Source organism: Lynx rufus, unplaced genomic scaffold (genome assembly GCF_022079265.1).
Source record: "Lynx rufus isolate CCGP_SWC_20201006 ecotype Redwood Valley unplaced genomic scaffold, mLynRuf1.p SCAF_1, whole genome shotgun sequence".
NCBI lineage: Eukaryota > Metazoa > Chordata > Mammalia > Carnivora > Felidae > Lynx > Lynx rufus.
In genome coordinates, this window is record NW_025814823.1 from 103828702 (window position 1) to 103849743 (window position 21042).

The 21042-nt window shown below is 38.5% G+C and overlaps 1 pseudogene; it reads right to left on the reverse strand.

The window, feature by feature from the left end:
- Nucleotides 1–3: 3 nt before the first annotated feature.
- On the reverse strand, nt 4–20781 carry LOC124509397 (glyceraldehyde-3-phosphate dehydrogenase-like; annotated as a pseudogene).
- Nucleotides 20782–21042: the final 261 nt, after the last annotated feature.

The window sequence follows — 21042 nt, forward strand, 5'->3', positions numbered from 1 at the left end:
CTCTTACTCTTTGGAGGTCATGTGGACCATGAGGTCCACCACCCAGTTGCTATGGTCAAATTCATTATCATACCAGGAAATGAGCTTTACAGGTGGTCACTGAGGGCAATGGCAGCCTCAGCATCAAAGGTGGAAGAATGGGTGTCGCTGTTAAAGTTGCAGGAGACAACCTGGCCCTCAGCGTACCCAGGATGCCTTTGAGGGCACCTTCTGATTTCGGCTTCACCAGCTTCTTCATGTCATTGCATTTGACAGCTTTCTCCAGCAGAGCAGATCCGTGACTGACACGTTGGTGGTGGGGACACAGAAGGCCATGCCAATAAGCATCCCATTCAGCTCAGGGATGACCTTGCTTATAGACTTATTGGCACCAGTATCAGCAGGGACGATGTTCTGAGCAGCCCCTTGGCCATCATGCCACAGCTTCCCAGAGGGGTTGTCCATGGTTTTCTGGTGGCAGTAATGGTATGGACTATTGTCATGAGTCCCTCTAAGATGCCAAAGTTGTCATAGATGACCTTGGCCAGAGAAGCCAAGCAGCTGGTGGCGCAGGAGGCATTGCCGACCATCTTGAGGGAGTTGTCTTACTTCTCGTGGGTCACGCCCTTCACAAACATGAGGGCATCAGCAGAAGGGGCAAAGATGATGACCCTCTTAGCCTCAACCTCCAGGTGAGTCCCAGCCTTCTCCATAGTGGGGAAGCCTCCAGTGGACTTCACAACACACTCAGCACCAGCATCACCCCATTTGTTGCTGGTGGGATCTCACTCCTGGAAGGTGGAGATGCGTTCCACTTGTCCATTGAGGACAAGTTTCCCATTCTCGGCCTTGACTGGGCGGTGGAATTTGCCATGGGTGGAATCATACTGGAACAAGTAGACAATGTAGCTGAGGTCAATGAAGGGGTCATTGCTGGTGACAGTTTCCACTTTCCCAGAGTTAAAAGCAGCCCCAGTGACCTGGTACCCAATACGGCCAACTCCATTTACTCCGACCTTCACCACTGTGACTGCAGATGTGGCTGGCACTGCACCAGAAGACGCAGCTGTCTGTGAAACGCGGAGGAGCAGAAAGCCTGATTTTGTTGATTTTAGTTACACTCAGTGGTGTGGCAGTTACTATTTAACAACCCTCTCCTGTGGGCCAATATGGTCTGTGCCAGCACACTTTCCCCCGTTTAAGGCAAAGATGTTCAGCTTGCCCTGATATCATTTTGCCTATTGTCACTGACAAAGCCCAAGTTTTTTCAACAATGTATTCACTGAGAAATTTTCCAGCTTTGAAGAGCCCCCTAACCAAGTGAAATTTAATTTGAAATTAGAAATGAGGTCAACAATGTTACTCTACTAAAACAGTGGTTAAGTCCATGGGACTGTCTTATTTTTAAGTCCCTGGGATTTTAGACAGTCAGACTGAAATCCTATTAATTCCTAGAAGACATGATTCTGAGCTTGCCACTTAACCTCTGTAAACCACTTTTCCATATCTCTAAGTTGAACATAATACGAGCCCTGCCTTACTGTTTCATAAAAATTAAACTAAATAATCCATGTAATGTATATCCTGTAATCACTATATGTGCACAGAACACACACACACAAAGAAAAAAAACACTCAAATTACATTATCTACTCTTATTCTTTGAGAAAAATCAGAGTATTTACAGTTATAAACTTCCAAACTAATAGTCTATCTCGTGTAAAAATGAATTCGCTTTCCTGAGTTATTTATAGTGGCACTTTAAATTTATTTTCAAAAATGAACAAGTACATTTAATTTAAAATTAATAAGACCATTATTGTGTATTCATTAAAATTTCATGTGATTATTGGAAGCGTTTATAAGGTACGCAGTGGACTCATTATATAGAGAGACAGTAATTAAGCTTTAATAAATGGAATTTGAAATAATCATTTATAAAAATATATTATTGAATTTGAGACCTCTTATTTTAAAATCTATCTATAGTAGCTATTCACTAGAGGCAAAATAAGAAATTATATGTTTTGTGAATATTTAAACAAATAGAATTAATTTTAGGAACGGATGACAAAGGGTAAGTCTTCCAGTCAGAGCCAATCTCCTGTCTGCTAGAAAACCATGTTGCAGTCAGGACAGTCTTCTGACTTTCTTTTCTGCATCTTCTCCTTTTTTAATAATCAAGGTCATTACTTAATGATGTCAACAGTGCCTCCTTTCTTCCTGCAAACAGTGACAATAAATGGCAGGTTGGTACACGTGTTGTCACGAAGGTCAGGATATAATTGACTTCACTAATAATACCTGGGTGGTTTAATTTAATTTGCAGATAATTTCTCTGGTTTGCTTTTTTTTCCCTTATTTGTGATTTTGCAAGGGAAATGGCAATGTCTAATTTCACTTCTTTAAAACATTTGGTCACTCGAATAGCTAAATTATAAATTTCAAGAAGGCACCATGAATATTTTATTTACAATTTTTCCCCCAGCTACTAGCACAGTGCCTGGAATGTAACTAGGGCGGATTTAATAAAGTTTTCTCAAGTGAATGAATGAATCAATGAATGAACACATGAATGAACGAATAAAGAAAATAGTGCAAAACATGTCTCAGAAATTACTAGAATTGTTCAGAGTAGTACTTTCTTACCTCAGTTGTAAGCTCCTTTATTTTTTCTTTAGAGTACTTCTTATAGTGTGACAATACATGTTATATGATTATTTGATTAATGATTACCTCTCCCACTAGATTATTCTACTTACAGTAATACTATCAACTTCTAGGACAGGAGCAAGCACTTAGTAAGCACTCAGTAAACAATGATCAAGGAATGAATGGCTCCTGTTTAGGTAGCCCATTAATTAGTAGACATCAAAGCTCTACTTTAAAGTCCTATGCCCCACTTTATTTGACAAGAAAACTCTGCAATAAAAAGCAAGTCTAGGGGTGCCTGGATGGCTCAGTTGGTTAAGCATCCAACTCTTGATTTCAGCTCAGGTCATGATCTCACAGTTCATGAGTTCAAGTAGTGGGCTCCACACTATAGGTGCAGTGCCTGCTTGGGATTCTCTCTCTCTTCCTCTCTGTCTGCCCCTCCCCCAATCTCCCTCCCATGCTCGCTCTTAAAATAAATAAATGAACTTTTTTTTAAAAAAGCAAGCCTATTTGATAATATTTTGTTAATGTTTATTTGTTTTTGAGACAGAGACAGAGTGTGAGTGGGAGAGGGCAGAGAGAGAGAGGGATACACAGAATCTGAAGTAGGCTCCAGGCTCCGAGCCTGACATAGGATGATAATATTTATTATACATCGGCATATGCCCCAAGATTTTCAGTTGTCCTTTATACATGAGAAGTCTTTAGAGATAGAGTTTCATCTTATTTTCTCTGAATAAACATGACATGCAGACCAGCATTTGTATCCTCACGTTTAAAATATTTAATATATAGTCTAGAGGTGCTGGGTGGCTCAGTTGGTTAAGTGTCCTACCCTTGATTTTGGCTCAGGTCATAATCTCACAATTTGTGAGTTTGAGCCCGCATGAGGCTCTGCAGTGACAATGCAGAGCCTAGTTGGGATTCTCTCTCTCTCTCTCTCTCTCTCTCTCTCTCTCCCTCATGCTCTGCTCCTCCCCCCTCCACTCCTCACTCTCATTCTCTCTCTCTCAAAATAAATAAACTTAAAAACATTTTTATAAAATACATAACATATATTCTAAAATATACAACATATTATAAATTATAATACTTTAATTTTTTTAATGATTTTATTTTTATTTTTATTTTTGATAGAGAGTGCCAGCAGGGGAGGGGCAGAGAGAGAGGGAGACACAGAATCCGAAGCAGGCTCCAGGCTCTGAGCCGTCAGCACAAAGCCCGACACGGGGCTCGAACTCACAGACTGCGAGATCATGACCTGAGCTGAAGTCGGACGTCCAACTGACCGAGCCAGCCAGGCGCCCCTAAACGGTATTATTTTAAGTGCTCTATTTCTCATCAGCCAAGTAAGCTCCAGTTATTGGTCCAACTATTTTACCTTGTTTTTGAAGGTGGGACCAGTAATATTATAAAACAAAACATGTGTCTGATCAGGTCTCAGTGTGCACCACAAAGGTGTCTGTGATTTGTGGTCCATATGAAACCAAAATATATTCAATATATAGCCATACATATTGTCAGTGTAACCTTTGGGTCTCCTTTTATGCTCCAAGGGAAAATGCTGTGGAAAACTCCCTATACACAAACCAACAGGCTTTCTCACATATTTCCCTCTCTCTTTTCAAAGGTGAAATAAATTTAATCTGAACACTAAGGAGTCTCTTATGTAAATGTAAATTAACAAATGTAAAGCAACAGTAGCATTAATAATAGCTACCAATTATTAAAGGTCTATTACCTTCTTAGCGGTGCACTAAATCCCTATTCCTTAAAGCTATTCCTCACGACAACACTGAAACATAAGTCTCATTTTAATATTCTTCTCAAGATTATGTAGTTAACAAGGGGCACAGCTGGTATGTGAATACAGCATAAGTCCATACGAATACGGCAGAGATTTTCAACCCTGAGGCTGTTGACATTTTAAGCCAAATAATTCTTTGGTGTGAGTGGGGTACCCTGTGCTTCTACCCAACAAATGCCAGTGAATCCCCCTCCCAGTTGCAACAACCAAAAATGTCTCCAGATATTGTCAAACGTCACTTAGAGGGTAAAATCTCCCCCACTCCCTACCCTTCAAAGCCCCACCTATCTCAAGCCATCACCCCCACCCTTGTCCTCCACCCCCATTGAGGACCACTGGAACACAATGCAGTTTCTTCACTATCATTAGGGAATGAAGGGGGTAAGCCTAAGAGTCCAGCATTCAAATTTAACCTATTTTAGCATGTACTAAAATTGTAAAAACCGGGTATCCAGTTATCTGGCAATTTAACCAAGGAAACTTCTACCTTCACAAGATATCCTAGGTAAACCAAACTTTACAAGGTAAGGTATTGTTTATTTTCTTGCACCTTGTTTGGAAATGCTTCAATTTGGGGAAACGAAAGGAGCAAAATGGACAAAAACAGAAGTATATTGAGGTTTTCATCTGCAAGTTCCATTTAAGGAATTTAAGTAGGTTAGTGGAATTAAATCTGTAAGTTAAAAATGAGAGACAGGATTCCACTTCTTGTTTGTTTTCCAGTGATTTTTTTGGAAATGGGGTTCACCCTGTAGTAAGAGTCATGAATGCTGTTTCTTCAGGCCCTATATCGTCTCTCACTTCTGTCTAAAGTCAGAGGATCAAAATCGCAAATGGTTTTTCTAATTGAAGAAATCAATTAAAAGGATACCTTGGAATTCTGAACAGCAATTGCTAAAGGGTAGTTGTGAAAATGAATTGTTGGCTCATGTTTACTCATTTTGTGAGAACAAATACAACCTTTGTTTCTCACACACAGTATTACACCGCTGTGTTTTGTTTTTGCTTCTGTTTTTGGCACTCTCGGTTTCAGGTTTCGCTTGAGATTTAAAGACGGATAGTACTGCGTAGTCAGTTACTTTAAGCCACAGCTTTGTCACGCCGTATCAGAGGTGAAGTAAATTTACCTGCTAACAGTAGTCACCAGCTTTTTTGTTCCTAAAGAAGACTGTTTAGTTATACTCCTGCTCCATAAAACAAATTATATGTAAATATCTTATATCTCCACAACACCAAGATTGATATAGCATTCCTCTAGAATCAATGAACCTTAAAAATTAAATATGGGGGCACTTGGCTAGGCTCAGTCAATTAAGCCTCCAACTCCTGGTTTGGGCTCAGGTCACGATCTCACAGTTCGTGAGTTCAAGCCCCGCATCGGGCTCTGCACTGACAATGCAAAGCCTGCTTGGGATTCTCTCCCTCCCTCTCCCTTTCTCTCTGCCCCTCCCCTGCTCACATGCGGGCTCGGATGCTCCCTCTCGCTCTCTCTCTTTCAAAATAAATACATCATACACTTTAAAAAAATATTCAAGAAATTAAATATCAATAACAGAATTTCGTTTCCAACCGTGATGAAGTAACTGGTATCAGTGAGCCCTTCTGAGAAAACAACTGTAAAACTGGACTATATGTATCTGAGCGACGATTTTCGGGAACTGGACAAGAGGCAGCCAGCTGAGAAAAAGAGAGCACGCAAAACCGGCTCCACATTTATCATAGTTTTCTGCCTACGAGCACTTGCTGGAGGGTGCACAGAAGGGGAGACCCCAAGCACAGGCTTGAGGGCAAGACCATCCTAGTTGAGGAGTAAGGTGGTTGTTTGGATCTGCAGAAACGGCTGACTTTATAAGGCAGAGTTGAGAAAAACAGAAAGTCCGAGGGCCCAGAGGTCAGTGTGAGAGTTTGCCTCAAGCTCTTGGCTGAGGACAGAGCCATGTGTGTAAACAGTGACATTCCACAAGTGGAGCAGTGCAAAGAGAGACAAGAGTCCTGGCCAAGCCAGGGGCAGGAATGCCACCAAGCACATTTGCCATAGTGCTGAGATCCTCAAAGGTCACACCTTACAACTCAGGACTATGCCCTAGATTGAAAGCCATGACCCAGGACCAAGGACCAAAGTGAAACAAGCCTCCAAACAAGCCCAACAGGCACAAGAGGATCCATGAATAACTGCCTGCCAAAAGAAGAAAAAGAAAGAAAAAACACCGATGTATAAAGAAAGACAATATATTCTGGCGGCAGGAGGGGTAAGGAATTCTAAACGTGCATAAACCTATCAACAAAGCTCAAAAACACGAAAAGAAAAAATGGACGGAATCAAATCCAAAGCACTGGTGGACATGTTTTAAATCATTAACATATCATAAAATGCAGAGTTGAGACGTTCATTTGAATTTTGATAATTATGTATGCCCATTCCCATAACTGCCACACATATACACACAAAAAAACAAGCTACGGCACATTTTTGTCACCTCAAAAATTTCCTAATACCCTTTTCCAATCAAATAACTACCGCAGTCCCCAACAACAACCCTGATTTCTTTACCATAGATTAGTTTTGTCTCTGGAGTTCCTGTAGATAGAATCATATAGCATGTATTCTTTTTGTGTCCAGTTTTGTTTGCATATATCATGATTAAACATTAAGCTTCAAACCCCTTGTTGCATACATCCATAGCTTTATTGCTATAGACTTTTCCATGTGGGAACACATCACAATTTGTTTATCCATATTCTTTTTGAAGGACATTTGGGTTGTACCCACATTTTGTATCCAGTTTTTGCCTATTATGAACAAGGCCACTATAAACATTCTTTTACAAGTCGTTCTGTGAATATGTTTTTATTTCTCTTGAAAAATACCTAAGAATGAAACTGCTAGGTCATAGGATATTTATGTTTAACTTTAAAAAAAATTTTTTTTTAAAGTTTATTCATTTTTGAGAGACAGAGAGAGACAGAGCATGGCAGGGAAGGGGCAGAGAGGGGGAGACACAGAATCTGAAACAGGCTCCAGGCTCTGAGCTGTCAGCACAGAGCCCGACGCGGGGCTCGAACTCACAGACCATGAGATCATGACCCGAGCTGAAGTCGGACACTCAACCGACTGAGCCACCCAGGCGCCCCTATGTTTAACTTTATAAAGAACTGCCAAATATTATTCCAAAGCCGTGGCGTTGCTTTAATCTCCCGTAAAAGAATGTCGAAGAATTACAGGAGCTCCACGTGTTCACCAATATTGGGCATTTTTATATATAGATACAGTTATAGACACAGAGATAAATATATAGATATAGATATGTTGTTAGATATATAGATATCATTTTTCTGCTATTCTAATAAATGTGAAATGGTATCTCACTGTGGTTTGAATTTTTTCTTTCCTTGATGAGAAATGATAATAAACATCTTATTATGTGTTTAATGAATGTTCATATATCATCTTTTGTGAAGTGTCTATTGACGCAATTTGCACATTTTTAAAATCTGGGACATTCATGCTTCTATTATTGAATTTACAGTGTTCCTTGTATTTTTTTAGGCAACTCAAATGTATGTGTTATAACTATTTTTCCCACTTTCTGGCTTTTATATTAGTTTTATATTCTGTTTATTTATTTATTTCATGATGTCTTTTGATGAAACTCACTTTATCAATAATTTCATTGAAAGTTTGTCCTTTTTATGCATCAACCAAGAAATCTTTGACTCCACCAACATCCCAGAGATATTCTCTCTTATTTTCTTATTTTCTTTTTCTAGTGTAAGCATTATGGCTGTGTTTTAACTTTTCAGTAAATTAACCATCACAAATTATTTTATTTATTTTTCATTGAAGTATAGTTAACATACAGTGTTACATTAGTTTCAGGTGTACAATATAGCGATTCAACAATTCAATACATTGCCCAGTGTTATCAAGGTAAATGTACTATTAATCCCCTTCATCTATTTTACTCTTCCTCCGCTGACCTTCCCTCTGGCAAGCACCAGTTCATTCTCTGTATTCAAGAATCTGTTTCTTTGTCTTTTTTCTTTGTTCATTCAATTTGTTTCTTAAATTCCACATATGACTAAAACCATACAGCATTTGTCTTCTTCTGATTTATTTCACTTAGCAGTATACCTTCTAGCTCCATCCATGTCATTGCAAATGGCAAGATTTCATTCTTTTTTGTGGTTGAGTAGTATTCCATTGTATATATGTACCACATTTTCTTTATTCATTCATCTATGAATGGACACATGGGTTGGTTGCTTCCATCGTTTGGCTACTGTATATATGCTATAATAAACATAGGGGTGCGTCTATCTTTTTGAGTTAGTGTTTTCATTGTCTTTGGGTACATATCCAATAGTGAAATTACTGGATCATATGGTAATTCTACCTTCAATTTTTTGAGGAACGTCCATACTTGCTTTCCACACTGGCTGCATCAATTTGCATCCGCAGCAGTGCAGAGGGTTACTTTCTCTCTGCGTCCTTGCCAACACATGCCATTTTTTTGTCTTTTTGATTCAAACTATTCTGACAAGTGTAAGGTGATACCTCATTGTGGTTTTGATTTGCATTTCTCTGATGGTTAGTGATGTTGAGTATTTTTTATGTGTCTGCTGGCCATCTGTATATCTTTTTGGAAAAATGTCTATTCAGATCCTCTGCTCATTTTTTAATCAGGCTGTTTGGTTGTTTGGTGTTGAGTTGTGTAAGTTCTTTATATATTTTGAATATTAACCCTTTATCAGATATATCATCTGTAAATATCTTCGCCCATTGAATAGGTTGCCTTGTCATTTTGTTGATGGTTTCCTTTCCTGTGCAAAAGCTTTTTCTTTTTCTGTAGTCCCAATAGTTTATTTTTGCTTTTGTTTCCCTTGCCTGAGGAGACATATCTATAAAAATGTTGCTAAGGCTGATGCCAAAGAAGTTACTGCCTATGTTTTCTTCTAAGAGTTTTATGGTTTCAGGTCTCATATTTGGGTCTTTGATATATTTTGAGTTTATTTTTGTGTATGGTGTCAGAAAGTAGCCCAGTTTTATTCTTTTTCCCCCCTGTATAATTCATTTTTTTAGAAATTGCCAAACCATTTTCCAGAATGATTTGACAATTTTATACTCTCATTAGCAACATGAGAACTGCATTTACTCCATATCCTTGCCAACAGTTTGTATTGCTGGTACTTTCAATTTTAGTCAACAAATGAGTGTTTAACAATATCTCATTGTACTTTCTATCTGCATTTTCCTGATAAAATGTTTTCATGTGATTATTGAACATTTAAAAAATTTATTTTAGAAGGGTATATTCAAATATTGTCATTTTACAAGATTTATTTGTAAAAGTTCGTTCCCTCCCTCTCAATTGCCTGCTTGTATCAGAAAGAGAGGTGTTTTTCTTTTTCACTTTTTATTTTTTTAAATTTACGCCCAAATTAGTTAGTATATAGTGCAACAATGATTTCAGGAGTAGATTCCTTAGTGCCCCTTACCCATTTAGTCCATCCCGCCTCCCACACCGCCTCCAGTAACCCTCAGTTTGTTCTCCATATTTATGAGTCTTCTGTTTTGTCCCCCTCCCTGTTTTTTTATTATTTTTGTTTCCCTTGCCTTATGTTCATCTGTTTTGTCTCTTAAAGTCCTCATATAAGCGAAATCATATGATTTTTGTCTTTATCTGACTGACTAATTTCACTTAGCGTAATACCTTCCAGTTCCATCCATGTAGTTGCAAATGGCAAGATTTCATTCTTTTTGACTGTCGAGTAATACTCCATTGTGTGTGTGTGTGTATGTGTGTGTGTAAAATATATATATTTTATATATGTATATACCACATTTTCTTTATCCATTCATCCATCGATGGACATTTGGGCTCTTTCCTAACTTTGGCTATTGTTGATAATGCTGCTATAAACATGGGGGTATATGTGTCCCTTCAAAACAGCACACCTCTATCCCTTGGATAAATACCTAGTAGTGCAATTGCTGGGTCATAGGGTACTCCTATTTTTAGTTTTTTGAGGAACCTCCCTACTGTTTTCCAGAGTGGCTACACCAGCTTGCATTCCCACCAACAATGCAAAAGAGATCCTCTTTCTCCGCATCCTCGCCAACATCTGTTGTTGCCTGAGCTGTTCATGTTTTCCATTCTGACAGGTGTCAGGTGGCATCTCATTGTGGTTTTGATCTCATTTTTTGTTTTTTGGATGTTGAGTTTGATAAGTTCTTTATAGATTTTGGATACTAACCCTTCATCTGATGTGTCATTTGCAAATATCTTCTCCTATTCTGTTGGTTGCCTTTTAGTTTTGCTGATTGTTTCCTTCGCTGTGCAGAAGCTTTTTATTTTGATGAGGTCCCAGCAGTTCATTTTTGTTTTTGTTTCCCTTCCCTCCAGAGACGTGTTGACTACGAAGTTGCTGCGGCCTAGATCAAAGAGATTTTTGCCTGCTTTCTCCTCAAGGATTTTGCTGGCTTCCTTCTTACATTTAGGTCTTTCATCCATTTTGAGTTTATTTTTGTGTATGCTGTAAGACAATGGTCCAGGTTCATTCTTCTGCATGTTCCTGTCCAGTTTCCCCAGCACCACTTGCTGAAGAGACTGTCTTTATTCCATTGGATATTCTTTCCTGCTTTGTCAAAGATTAGTTGGCCGTACGTTTGTGGGTCCATTTCTGGGTTCTCTATTCTGTTCCATTGATCTGAGTGTCTGTTCTTGTGCCAGTACCATACTGTCTTGATGATTACAGCTTTGTAATACAGCTTGAAGTCTGGGATTGTAATGCCTCCTGCTTTGGTTTTCTTTTTCAAGACTGCTTTGGCTATTTGGGGTCTTTTCTGATTCCATACAAATTTTAGGATTATTTGTTCTAGCTCTGTGAAGAATGCTGGTGTTATTTTGATAGGGATTGTTTTGAATATGTAGATTGCTTTCTATAGTATCGACATTTTAACAATATTTGTTCTTCCTATCCAGGAGCATGGAATCTTTTTCCATTTTTTTTTTTTTGTGTCTTCTTCAATTTCTTTCATAAGCTTTCTATAGTTTTCAGTGTATACATTTTTTACCTCTTTGGTTAGATTTATTCCTAGGTATTTTATTTTTTGGTGCAACTGTAAATGGGACCAATTCCTTGGTATCTCTTTCTGTCACTTCATTGTTGGTGTATAGGAATGCAACCGATTTCTGTGTGTTGATTTTATATCCTGCAACTTTGCTGAATTCAGGAATCAATTCTAGCAGTTTTTTGGTGGAATTTCTTGGGTTTTCCATATAGAGTATCGTGTCATCTGTGAAGAGTGAAAGTTTAACCTTCTCCTGGCTGATTTGGATGCCTTTTATTTCTTTGTGTTGTCTGATTGCAGAGGCTAAGTCTTCCAATACTATGTTGAATAACAGTGGTGAGAGTAGATATCCCTGTCTTGTTCCTGACCTTATGGGGAAAGCTCTCAGCTTTTCCCCATTGAGGATGATATTAGCATTGGGTCGTTCAAATATGGTTTTTATGATCTCGAGGTATGATCCTTCTATCCCTACTTTCTTGAGGGTTTTGTCAAGAAAGGATGCTGTATTTTGTCAAATGCTTCTCTGCATCTATTGAGAGGATCATATGGTTCTTGCCCTTTCTTTTATTGATGTGATGAATCACGTTAATTGTTTTGCAGATATTGAACCAGCCCTGCATCCCAGGTATAAATCCCACTTGCTTGTGGTGAATAATTTTTTTAATGTATTGTTAGATTCAATTGGCTGATACCTTGTTGAGAATTTTTGCATCCATGTTCCTCAGGAAAATTGGTCTATAGTTCTCCTTTTTAGTGGGGTCTCTGTCTGGTTTTGGAATCAAGGTAATGCTGGCTTCACAAAAAGAGTCTGGAAGTTTTCCTTCCATTTCTATTTTTTTGGAACAGCTTCAAGAGAATAGGTGTTATCTCTTCCTTAAATGTTTGGTAGAATTCCCCCGGAAAGCCATCTGGCCCTGGACTCTTGTTTTTTGGCAGATTTTTGATTACTAATTTGACTTCCTTACTGGTTATGGGTCTGTTCAAATTATCTGTTTCTTCCTGTTTCAGTTTTGGTAGTGTATATGTTTCTAGGAATTTGTCCATTTCTTCCAGATTGCCCCTTTTATTGGCATATAATTGCTCATAATATTCCCCTATTATTGTTTTTATTTCTGCTGTGTTGGTTGTGATCTCTCCTCTTTCATTCTTGATCTTATTTATTTGGGTCCTTCCCTTTTGCTTTTTGATCAAATGGGCTAGTGGTTTATCAATTTTGTTAGTTCTTTCAAAGAACAAGCTTCTGGTTTCATTGATCTGTTCTACTGTTTTTCAATAGCATTAATTTCTGCTCTAATCTTTATTATTTCCTATCTTCTGCTGATTTTGGGTTTTATTTGCTGTTCTTTTACCAGATTCTTAAGGCGTAAGGTTAGGTTGTGTATCTGAGATCTTTCTTCCTCCTTTAGGAAGGCCTAGATTGCTATATACTTTCCTCTTATGACTGTCCTTGCTGTGTCCCAGAGGTTTTTGGTTGTGGTGTTAGGGCCCAGTTTTATTCTTTTTGCATGTAGATAACCAACATAATAAATTACTTTTGTATAAAAATTTAAGATAGAGGTCAAGGTTTCTTTTTCTCACTGATATCCAGGTATTCTGGTTATGTTTGTTTTTGTTTTTTTAAATAAGTCTTTGCTTTGGAGGCACCTGGATGGCTCATTTGGTTGAGTGTCTGACTCTTGATCCCAGCTCAGGTCTTGAACTCAGAGCTGTGAGTTTAAGCCCCATGTTGGTTTCCACATCCAGAGCGGAACCTACTTAAAAAACAAAAAAAGACTGATTTTTCATTGATTTAATTTAATATTTTGATCAAAGACCGACTGGCTATGCATGCATTTGCACAGTCATAGTGTTCTATTTCTTAATTTACTTTTCTTTTTTGTTGCCTTATTATTCTATCCTCATTTATATAGAAATGTGTATTTGTATGTTTATTATATACACATATGGAAATATGAATATACATCACATACATATATTTTCTGGATTCTCTAATCTCTGCTGTTAATCTATTCATCTGAACATACTTATGATGCATTGTCTTACTTCCTAGGGATTTATAGTCAATCTTCAGGCCAAGTACTGTTAAGTCCTCCAACTTAGTTCTTTTTTGAGATTGATTGGGCTGATCTACATTGTTTGCACTTCTGTATATATTTTGGAAACACCCTATTTATTTCTTCAAAATAGCCTGCTGGGATTTTGATAGAAATTGGATCTATAGATCAGTTGAGGTACAACAGAGAACAATATGACTCCACCAATTCATGAAGAGGATATTATATATTTTTTTTCAACGTTTTTTTATTTATTTTTGGGACAGAGAGAGACAGAGCATGAACAGGGGAGGGGCAGAGAGAGAGGGAGACACAGAATCGGAAACAGGCTCCAGGCTCCGAGCCATCAGCCCAGAGCCTGACGCGGGGCTCGAACTCACGGACCGCGAGATCGTGACCTGGCTGAAGTCGGGCGCTTAACCGACTGCGCCACCCAGGCGCCCCGAGGATATTATATATTTATTTAGGACTTCTGTAATTTCTCTCAGCTATGTTTCATAGTTTTCCATGGAGAGATCTAACATAACTTTCATTAGATCTACTACTTAGGATTTGATGTTTTTAAATATAATTATGAGGGTATTAATTTTTAACTTACTTTACAGATGGTTTGTTGAAAGTATATAGAAACGTAATTGACTTATATGTTAATATTATATTCTTGATCTTTCAAAATACCCTTTTCAGTTTAATCATTTTTCTTATAAGTAGCACAGAGTCTTCTAGAACCACAATCATATCATTCTCAAATAATGACAGTTTTACTTCTTGTTTTCCAATGTGTACTTTTTTTATCTTGTTTTTCTACCCTACTGAATTGGTATGGACTTCTAGCAAAAGTTGAATAGAAATAGTGAAAACAGATATTTTTGCTTTTTTTCAAAATTTAAAGGAAAAGGATTAATGTTTTAACATTAAGTATGGTATTAGCCATAGATTTCCCATAGATGCCTTTCACCATATTAAGGCACTGCCCTTTTGTTACTTGATGAAAGGTCACGAAGCAGTTTCAAATTTTGTTATGTGTTTTTTTTTTACATACAATGGAAGATTACACAAATTTATTTTATTTTGTTAATAAGATGAATTATAATGACTGATATTCAAATGGCAAATCAAGCTCATTCATTCCTGGAATGAACTCATTGGTCACATATTAACCTTTCCACATGTTATTAGATTTGATTTGCTAAATTTTTAAAGAGAATTCTGTATCTATATTCATAAAAATTTTGTCTGAAATTTTATTTTATTATTTTTGTCTTTGAGAAGTTTTAGTATTTAGGTGACCTTGGTCTTAGAAACACAAAACCACAAAAAGAATTATGAAGCCTTCCTCTATTGTTATTTTTCTGTAAGAGCTTGTATAGGCTGTAATTATATCTTTTAAAAATATTTGGTAGGGGGCACCTGGTTAAGTGTCCCACTTCAGCTCAGGTCATGATCTCACAGCTCATCAGTCTAAGCCCCACATTGGGCTCTGCACTGAAAGCATGAAGCCTGCTTTGGATTCTCTGTCTCCCTCTCTCTCTGCAGCTCCCCCACACCACCTCAAGATAAATAAATAAACATTTAACAAAATATTTGGTAGAATTCTCAGGGTAAGAATTCAAGAATGGACAGTTAGTTGCAGGGAGAGAGGAGGGAATTCGTCATCAAGAATTCAACTCCTTGAGTAAATATGGCACTAATCATACTTTCTATTTCTTTCTATGTTAATTTCTGCAATATATATCTTTCCAGGAACTTGTCCATTCATCCAAATTGTAGAATTTATTGGTATAGAATTATCCATAATATCCTATTGTTTTCATTCTATTGTCTATTGTATATATACCTACTGATGCCTTCTTTCTGATTCATGAGGTTGATGATGTGCATGTTCTCCTTCTTTTTTTCCCTTGATTAGTCTTGCTAGGGATTTAAAATTTTAATAATTTTTTTAAAAGTCCAACTTTTAACTTTGTTAGAAAAACAAGAGTAAAAAAACTTAAAATAAGTAGAATGAAGGAAACAGCAAAAATAATAAATGGAAATCAATGACAAGGAAAAGACCACAGAGAAAACCTGAATAAAGCCAAATATTAATACTTTGAAAAATTTTTAGAAATTGAAAAATACCTAGTAAGACTGATCCAGGAAAAAGGACAAAAATTCAAATTACCAGTATCAGGGCTAATCGCTACATATACTACCAATGTTACAAAGGACCTTTTTAGCAATAAAATTGACAGCTAAGAAAATGGACAGCTGCTCAAAATACACAAATTGCCAAAGTGACACAAGAATAAGGAACATTTTTAAATCACAATCTATCTGCTAAAAATTGAGTTTTTACTTAAAATCTTTCCAGTTCGAAAGTGTCATGTGTGAATTCTACCAAATATCTAAGGAGAAAAAAGTTAATTCAAGTGATTTCTCTAATGAATTCTGTCCAATATTTGGGGGGAAAATCCATTCTTATACATACTTGGGAAAAAATTTAAAGAAAAAAAATACAGGAGGACACAACATTTCCTAACGTTTTTGTGAGGTTTACTTAACCCTGACACTAAACCCAATGAAGATATTACAAGAAAAATAACTACAGACCAGTATCTCTCATGAACACAGAAATCCTCAACAAACCATTAGCAAATCCTATCTGGAAATATATACAAAGAATAACATAACGTGACCAAGTGAGATTTATCCCAGGGATGCAAAATTAATTTACCATTTGTATAAACTGATGTCATTCACCATATAAACTGAATAAAAGGGAAATCACATGAGTACCTCAATATACGCAGAAAATTTCTTAGCAAAATTTGGCACCCGTATATGATACAACCTTTTATCAAACTAGAAATATAAAGGAACTGCCATAAATTAATAGAGGACGCGTATTTCCTAAAAACATCTACAGCCACCATTACACATAATGGTGAAACAGTGAATTCTTTCTCCCTTCATACTGTGAATACCGCCAGGATCTGACTTTTAACAAGTCTATGTGGCATTGTACTAGAGGTCCTTAGCCAAAAATTTAATCAAGAAACCTAAATGAAAGCTATAAGGATTGAAAAAGAAATAAAACTATACTTTATCCAATCTTGTGTTGTGGGATATTGGAGTACTACATTTATAATGTAGAATGCTACTGTCAATAGGAAAACCAAATGGATTATACATACAACATAAATAAATCTCAAAAACTTTGCAATGAGTAAAGAGAAGCCAAATACAAGAGTAGGTACTACACTATTGTATTTATGTGGATTTTGAGACCAAGCAACCTAGAGCAAAAGATTTCAGAATAGTGGTTGCTTTCAGGAGAAGCATTGCTTTCTCTTCTGGGGCTGGAGAAGGGCACACGGAAATCAGGGGTTGTGGGAATGTTCTTTACTTTGATAGTGCTGTTGGTTACATGGTTGTGTGCCTTTCTCAAAACTCATTAAACCATACCATTTAAGATTTATTTCAACGGATGTAACCTCTCCCTTGACAAAAAATTTAAATAAAATGCCCAAAGATGTTAATAAATCACGCAAAATGAATCTGTTGTGACAGCGGTCGAGATAGCAGTTACACAGTGCCAGGAATTGTGACTTGAGAGAGAAATGAGGCAGCCTCTGCAGGACTGGTAAACGTTCTGTGTTTCAATCTGGGTACGGTTTGTGTGCCAATATGTTTACTTTGTACAACTTCAATACGCTGATGATACGGGCATTTTTTAATGTGTTCACTATAATTAGCATTTAAAATTTGGATGCCAGTCATCACAAAAGTCCTCTCCATCAATTCCTAGTTAGAAATGCATATAGTGCGCCATTGATACAATGGGATGGAAAGAGATGGCTGGCTGTACCACCCTATCATGCATAATAACCTCCTCGTGGAAATGCTTTAACCTGTTACTATGACAGCATGCTTTGACTCTGGCATTCACAGAGAATAAATCTTTTCCATTTAATCTGTCCAGTTGCTTTGTTATTAAAGATGACAAGGAAGCAACAGCGAGCATCGCTAGAGAAATCACAGCCATATACATCTGTCACATTATAATACAGTGGGATCGGAGATCATTCAGGACTGTCATAATTATAATTTCAGAAAACCAAATGCTATTTATGTGATAACATCCACCTGTATCTCTTTAACTTGTATTTTCAATTTACTGCCTGTTTACATCGATTCAAAACCGAATTCCTGCCTGTCATTAAATACTATGTAAATAAGTTAGGCCTAACTGTGAAGGATCAGAAGCTAACAGGGAAACTTCGGCATCTGGGGCCAGAAGATTCTATTTTAACAACACGCATATGGTCCTTGAAGCGTAGCTCAAGCATTTTGATAGACATGCCAAGATTCAACGAAGGAGACAGACTTTTACCACAGATGAAACTATCTCGCAGTGAAAGAGAACAGATTAATGGAAGTGTCAGGGTTCTTTGGTTGCAATCTACAGAAATTTGTTCTGGCTAACACATGCAAAAAGAGAGAGAATTCATCATAAATAGATTTGGGAATTGCTCATTGGATTAAGGTGAGGAAGGACAACAAGGCACCTGTGAGGCTTTGAAAAGGGGCACTGATGGAAATATGTGTTGGAGACCGCTTGGCCCTACCTCATATCCTCTTGGGTCAATTTTCTATTCGGCCATTGCTACCGAACACAATTACCCAGGTATAATGTGACAGGCTCTTCCGTAGACTGTCTTCTCTGCCCCAGAGTATGCTTGTGAGAGCCACTCATGCACACGCACAAAAACATGGAGATGGGGGGGCGCCTGGGTGGCGCAGTCGGTTAAGCGTCCGACTTCAGCCAGGTCACGATCTCGCAGTCCGGGAGTTCGAGCCCCGCGTCAGGCTCTGGGCTGATGGCTCAGAGCCTGGAGCCTGTTTCCGATTCTGTGTCTCCCTCTCTCTCTGCCCCTCCCCTGTTCATGCTCTGTCTCTCTCTGTCCCAAAAATAAAATAAACGTTGAAAAAAAAAATTAAAAAAAAAAAATAATAAAAAATAAAAAAAATAAAAAAACAAAACATGGAGATGGGAAGGAAGAGCCAACTCATGTGGCAATTAATGGGACATGAGCTGCCGGAAAAAAAAATATTACCATCTTCCATCCCCCAACTGGGTAATTTTGAGCTGCTTTTCACATGGTACCCCATATGGTCCCCAGCAAGATTAAATCTCAATTGCCTACAGCAGTGATCAACTTGAACATGAATCTCTGAATGAACTCTCCCTCCTTCCCTGTTTTAGCCTCTCTGTCCTCCGCATCTGTTGCTTGGAACCACTTCCGAAGACATACTTCCTGCCCACAAGCCCTGTGCTAGGCTCTACTCTTGCTCTTTCAGGAACATGTCAGCTAAAACAAAATTATATGCAGGGCCCTGTGGCTGCCACAGGAGGTAACTTTCAAATCTATTCGGTCATTTTTGTTCCTCTGCCTATGATTCAAATCCTGAGAGACAGCACACATTTGGTCAAGGTTGAATCCCATGCCTATCCTATACATATGAAGGCTAAGGCACGATAGATAGTCCCTCAGAGAGAAAGAGGTAATTTGTAGAAGGAAGGAAGGAAAGAAGGAAGGAAGGAAGGAAGGAAGGAAGGAAGGAAGGAAGGAGAGAAAGAAAGAAGAGAGGAAAAAAAGAGAAGAAAAGTTACCCTTCCTGTATCTTTCTGTGTATCCAAAATACGGCATTAAACACCTGAGAAGCAGGACATCTGGGTGGCTCAGTTAGTTAAGCATCCAACTTTGGCTCAGGTCATGATCTCAACGTTCATGAGTTCAAGCCCCACATTGGGCTCTGTGCTGACAGTGCAGAGCCTGCTTGGGATCCTCTCTTTCCCTTTCTCTCTGCCCCTCCTCCCCTGTGTCCTCTCTCTCTCTCTCTCAAAATAAACAAACTTCTTTAAAAAACACAAAAATTGTTTTAAAAAATTAAAAAACTAAGAAGTAAAAACATGCGAAGCAAACTTAGCAAAGTGAAATTATTTAAATTCTTTTCCTAAATTAACAGCACATATAATATCATATTCACAATGAATTTATTTCCCTGAGTGTTTGAAATTACAGGTCACTTATACTTATGGTGATTGATTAAAAATTCATCAAGAATCTGAGGATGATTAGATGAGAACCTCATACCCTACTCATTGCTGCCAGAGAGGAGCCAAGCCTTCCAAACGAGATGGAGTAAACACGTTGCATCGTACCAATCTCACTAACTACAACTAAAGACGCTGAACAAAATACACACAGCGATTATCAGGAGACCGTGAGAGGTAGACAAGGCAGACTGGCTAAGGACCTACAGACTTAAGGAACAATGGGGTAGTGAGTTTCCTGGTTTGCTTTGGTTTTGTCTCCTTTATTTCTTGGCCTTCACACTAGAGCAGCCTACAACCTGAAACACAAAGCAATAAAGTGATGCAAAAATTAGAGGCCGCCCTTTGCCTGGGTGGCTCAGTCGGTAAAGCTGTAGACTTTGGCTCAGGTCATGATCTCGGGGCTCATGAGGGGCTCTCTGATGTCAGCACCGAGCCCACTTTGGATCCTCTGTACCCCCCTATCTCTCTGCCCCTCCTTTGCTCATGCATGCACATGAATGTGCATGCGAGCTCTCGCTCTCTCTCTCTCTCTCTCTCTCTCAAAAATAAATATTAAAAAATAATAAAAGAGAGCCTGCCCTTCTCAGGTCATGATCTCGTGGTTCATGGGTTCAAGCCCCACGTCGGGCTCTGTGCTGATAGCTCGGAGCCTGGAGCCTGCTTCGGATTCTCTGTCTCCCTCTCTCTCTGTCCCTCCCAGACTCATGCTCTAGTTCTGTCTCAAAAATAAATGAACATAAAAAAAATTAAAGAGAGCCTGCCCTTGCTAGCCAGAGCATGGAGAGGAAGACACCCCTTACTTAGGACAGACCCTTTGGACCAAACCTCCCCTGCTGCAGGCAAACACCGCAGAAGAAACTGCCTGTCTCTCTCCTCATCAGGCATTGGCAGTGTCTGTGGAGCAGAGCCTGTCACATCCCCACACTGCAACAATGAAGAAGAGGCTGCAGTGTCCCTCCTCCTGCCCACCTCTCCCCGGGTGCTGTGGATACTATGGCGTAGAATCCTGTCAACAAACCCCACTATGCAGTACCTACAGAAGAAGCCGAGCCCTGTCCCCTACCTCATCCAACAGCCCATCTTGCTCTACATGAATATAAACAGGAACCATGTCTACAGTCCTTGCTGTGCAACAAGGAAAGATCGGCCAAGGGGAGGCACTCCACCTTCTCCCCGTCAGACTAGGGAGATCGGGAGATCAGAATGAGCAGAACAGTGAGCTGGGTACACAGATTCTTCTATCTCAGCATAAACTCAGTCACACCCCCAACCAACCCATGGGTGAAACTGACTAGCAGCAATACAGCAAAAGCTTTGAAAAGTGAACTGCGGTATGGAATACCACTCAAGTTTCAAACTGGCCTCAGCAGCA